The following is a 5138-nucleotide window of genomic DNA, read 5'->3' as shown; positions in this document are numbered from 1 at the left end:
CCTCGCTTCTGTCAGTCTGAAAAGCGCTATATAAATCCAATCCATTAATATTATTAACTCACATGACAATAGTACATCGAAGTGGCACATAACGCAGGTAGCTACCACAACTAAAACAAGGTAGCTGCAGTAGGCTAACATCCCTTTCTTCTCGAAATGTAAAGTCATATCGGAATTTAAATAAGAAATGCATTCCTGCCCGTGCACTGCTGGCTCTGACCCCACCAACATTAACAGGACGCTTATATTAGAGCTTCTTATTTTGTGTCTTGTTTGGGTTTCAGGCAATGCATGGAATTACCAAAATTAGAGAGGGGATAGCCTAACATATGGAACAGGAAAAGACCAAAGTAGCTATATTCTAATGATCACCTTTTTAAATGGTAATTGTAACGAAATACAGTTACTAATATATAGTTATATTTTGTATTTTAAATACATAATGCCGGCACAAGACAGAACTACTGGGAACCAGTTCTCTACAAGAACCGGTTCTTGATTCCAATCCCTATCTACAACCATTTCATGATCATAACAGCAGACAATCACTGGTGTGTAAAACATTACTCATAAATTATTTATTATAAAGAATATTTTAAAATTGTCCCTTTTTTGCACAGAAAAATGTAATAGCCTCACCTCCTGCTTCTGTCAAATCAGGTGTATTTGTGAACCATGCTGTTGTTTTGCTTCATGTGGGGAGTGGAACAGTCTGTGCACGATAAGATGCAGAAAACATGATGAGCATGAACTACAGGATCAAGTATCAGTATTTGTATGCTACCTCGCAGTGTATGATTCTATGACCTGAGCTGGCCAGTCTTGAAAAGTCTTAGAATTAAATAGAAAATACAATTTTCATTCTATAGTAATTGTGTGATTTTGTTTAAAGAGGACATGAAACACATATAGATGGTGGCGCAGATGGATTGGATCATGCGTTGTACAATTACAATAAAGGGCTATTCTATTCTATTCTATTCTATTCTATTCTATTCTATATAAAGGATAATTTACATCATGGAGCCCTGCTCTCAAAAACTGACATAGATTTAACACTGTGTGTGAAGCTGAATGTAAGAAAGCTTAAATTTTGGGAACATGTAGTCCTATTGTATGCCCGTACGTATGTATTTATTTATGTATGTATGTATGTATTTATGATGATTTAATTTGTTTGACTAATCACTCTGCGCAGGCAAAAAGCTCATTAAATGTTTAATCTGTTGAGTTACTGTCACGGTTCTCGGTCGGTTCGACCCAGCATTTTGAGTTTCTGATGTTTTGGTTTATTTTTGCACTATGGGCTGCTTTGATTGTTATATTCTAGGTTTCTGTTTATTCGTGTTTGAGGATTTGTTGCCTCATGTATAGTTTGGGTTCCATGCGTTATCTTCTGTCTGCCTCTCAGTGTTGAGTAGGGATGGGTATCGTTTAGGTTTTATCCGATACCGGTGCCAAACCGGTACTTTTGAAACGGTGCCGGTGCTTAAACGGTGCTCAAACCGGTGCTTAAAGAATGGAAAACACAAAATTGGTCCAAAAACGTCTCATGTTCAGCTTTTTTTTTGTAAAAAGATAACAATGTTAGCCTTTTCTGCAGCTATAGGGCATATATGGTATCACTCTTGGCTGGAAGCAGTGCTTAAACAATGGAAAAAACACAAACTTTGTCCAAAATCCTCTTATGTTTAGCTGTTTTCCACTTTTTCTTTGGTCATTTTAGCCTTTTTGGCCAGGGTGAAGGGAGTATCTGCCATCAAACAAGAAGACAGCTACATGTAGCTATGATGGTGTTTGCTAGTTCACCTTACATGCATTAATGTAATAACGTGGTTAGCCTACTCAACGTAATTACACACGAACAACATTAAGCTACTGATGCAGAGAAGAACAGCTGCTGCTGCATCATCATCCGTCATCATTTCTGCTACACTGGCAGGGCTAGGGGCCAGGACTCTCCTCTTCGGGTTTTTGGGGGATGTTGCTAACTCCAGGTCCGATAACAGGCAACCCACAAGCAGTAGATGTGCACGGTGTGAGGTCTCGCAACAAGCTATCAAATACGGCGCATTTCTCGGCTTTAAAAAAGAACGCTATGCGGCGCCAGGTGTTTCATCAGATTTGAGGTGTTACCTCCTTTGACAGTATCACAGTATCAGCTTAAAGCACTTGTTGCAGCTGCTGAGTTTGCATATTTTGCTGAGAAGTACAGCCAGACTTTTGACCGCTTCGCCTTGGGCATTTTTAATCTGTAGCTTTGCTCTAAAAGAACGTACGTACCTGGACCCGCCTACTATCCTCGGAACGTAAAATGATTGGCTAGAATCTAAAGCGTATCATTCCATACCAGTTGGTGGCGCTAATGCACCTTTCAGTTGTTTGCCAACCGCCAATACAAATGTAAGGAAGAAGAAAGTGTATCACAGCTCAGGAAATAAAGCACCGAAATGTGCGCTGCTTTTCGGTCTGGTTACTACCGTTTATGTCAGAACCGGTGCCATCATGGCACCGGATACCGGTACCCATCCCTAGTGTTGAGTCTGTGTGTGATGGTTTGTGGTTTCCTGTTTTACTTTGAAAGTTCATGTCTCATGTCAGTGTGTTCAGTTTTACCGCTCCCCTGTCTCGTTAGCCTGATTTCTCCCAGCTGTGTCTCCCTCCTGTTGCCCATTCCCTGATTACTCCCCTGTGTATAAAAGCCCTGTGTTTTCCTGCTCCCTGTCGTGTCGTACCTTCAACTTGCTGTGTGTTCATGATTTCCAGTCCTCCAGCACCTCAGTTTAGAGTTTTGTTTTGCTTTTGTGTGTCTTATTTTATGTAGAAGTTTGTCCAGCAATAAAGCTGCGTTTTCAGTTTAAATCTCGTCTCCAAAGAGTCCTGCATTTTCGGTCCACCACTCCTGCCTGCCACACAGCCAACCATGACAGTTACAATAATTGTGCTGCTATAAAATCAGCATTTTTTTCTATGTGAAACATAAATCTAATATAATCTCTTTCTTAATGTATTTTCTTTTAAAATACAGGGTTTGTTTTTTAATACCATAATTATAATAATCTATAATTATGTGGATATGCATATTAGATGGTTTTTAATGAAATATAAGCCATAAGAATGAATATTCCCTAAAACAGTGGACCGAGTTACAGACCCATGACACCCAGTTAGCTAGCAGCTAATGACCAGCACTACTAGTGCAGTTAATAAAAGGATAGGTAATGTTTGTCATGCTGTCGCACACACAGCACACTCATTTGTTTCAGTTCATCATTATCATCATCATCATCAACTTTATTTATAAAGCACTTTAAAACAACCACAGCTGACACAAAGTGCTGTACATTGGAACTGTAAAATAAAATTACATGAGATATAAGTAGAAACCAAATAAGAGAAGAGTGAAATCATTAATTAAATAACTACTTCAATTAAAAGAGAAACTAAGTCTCACTGAGGTTAAAAGCCAAGGAATAAAAGTGGGTTATGGCCCGTCTAGGCGTGGCCAGACCACAACATAAAGGGTGATCCATCCCCGTCCAACCCCAAGCAGCACGTCACACACTTAATATTTTGTGACAGTGATTTATTTACAATAAGTGCAGTTAAACCAAGGAAGGGAGCATATCGTAACGTCAGGGTGAACCCAAGGCCAAAACAACAAACAAAAGGTAACCTGTCTCAGGAATAAACAACTTACCTACCCAAAAAGAACTAAACCAAACGACAATCACTTTCCTCCCTGCCTAACAAAAACAGGAGAAAACTGATCAAACAAAAACACCCCTACATGCTCTTACATCGAGTAACATATCAACACAGTGACACAGTGAATGGTCTGCCGGTTGGGTTAGGCCGAGGATGAATGAAGTGGCAGTCCCCGGTGGTCTTCTTTATCCGCTGCCTCCCGGTCCGCAGCCAATCGGTGCGAGCCGTCCACCCTGGACGCACCAATCCCGGAGGAGCACCTGGACGCTCAAATTTACATGTGATTACGATCACAGTCGTAACAAGTGGGTTTTAAGACGTGATTTAAAAGTGGACAGTGAAGGGGCCTCTCTAACGTGCAGGGGCAAATTATTCCATAATTTTGGAGCCACAATAGAGAAGGCCCTGTGCCCACTGAGCTTCCTCCTGGATCTCGGTACCTCCAGGAGCAGCTGGTCAGCTGACCTGAGAGACCAACAGGGTGAAGAAGCTCAGAGAGGTAAGGTGGGGCAAGACTGTGAAGGCATTTAAAAACAAACATAAGAATTTTAAAATTAACTCTAAAAGACACAGGCAGCCAGTGCGGAGAGGCTAGCACGGGGGTTATATGCTCTCTTTGGCTCTTCTTGTCTTGTGGCTCTTCTTGCCACAAGACAACTTGCCAACGTGTACATGCTAACCTAATTCTCCTTTGTGTTATAGACTATAGTGTACGCTGTACACCGTAGTTACTGGTTTTTGTTGCATCAGTCTGTGTGTCTCAATTAATTTCCCTGTTCCCCCTACAGCCCCGCACCGCTCAGGCAACACGTTCTCACTCCCAAAGCGTAACATTTTACGCTAGGTGACAAATCGTCAACATATTATGTTTTCGGCTACCCACCACGTTCCTAAATGACGACCTCAGAAAAATGAGGAAATATGAGAACCGTATGGGCTCAATCTACACATGTTCGCTCTTTCTCTTCAAATCGCTTAGAAACACGCTATTTAACATCATTAAAGTCCTGGTTAAGCTCAGGAAAAAGGTTATGGTTAGGGCTGGAATACCCTTAGTTATGCTGCAATAGATGTAGGCTGCCGGGGGATTCCCATGATGCATTGAGTTTTTCCTTTCCAGTCACCTTTCTCACTCACTATGTATTAACAGACCTCTCTGTATTGAATCGTATCTGTTATTAATCTCTGTCTCTCTTCCACAGCATGTCTTTATCCTGTCTTCCTTCTCTCACCCCAACCGGTCGCAGCAGATGGCCGCCCCTCCCTGAGCCTGGTTCTGCCGGAGGTTTCTTCCTGTTAAAAGGGAGTTTTTCCTTCCCACTGTCGCCAAAGTGCTTGCTCATAGGGGGTCATATGATTGTTGGGCTTTTCTCTGTATCTATGAAGCGCCTTGAGGCGACATTTGTTGTGATTTGGCGCTATATAAATAA

At 41.4% G+C, this 5138-nt stretch overlaps 1 long non-coding RNA gene across 1 annotated transcript; it reads left to right on the top strand.

Moving 5' to 3' along the window:
* The first annotated feature begins 1414 nt into the window (after positions 1-1414).
* LOC146507545 (uncharacterized) lies at positions 1415-4344 on the top strand. Its single transcript, XR_014876713.1, has 3 exons — positions 1415-2541; positions 3267-3479; positions 4015-4344. It is a non-coding gene; the product is annotated as an uncharacterized LOC146507545 (long non-coding RNA).
* Positions 4345-5138: the final 794 nt, after the last annotated feature.

Source organism: Neolamprologus multifasciatus, chromosome 11 (genome assembly GCF_963576455.1).
Source record: "Neolamprologus multifasciatus chromosome 11, fNeoMul1.2, whole genome shotgun sequence".
Taxonomy (NCBI): Eukaryota; Metazoa; Chordata; class Actinopteri; order Cichliformes; family Cichlidae; genus Neolamprologus; species Neolamprologus multifasciatus.
The sequence above is the reverse complement of the archived record's forward strand: the minus strand, read 5'-3'. Positions and strand labels throughout refer to the sequence as shown.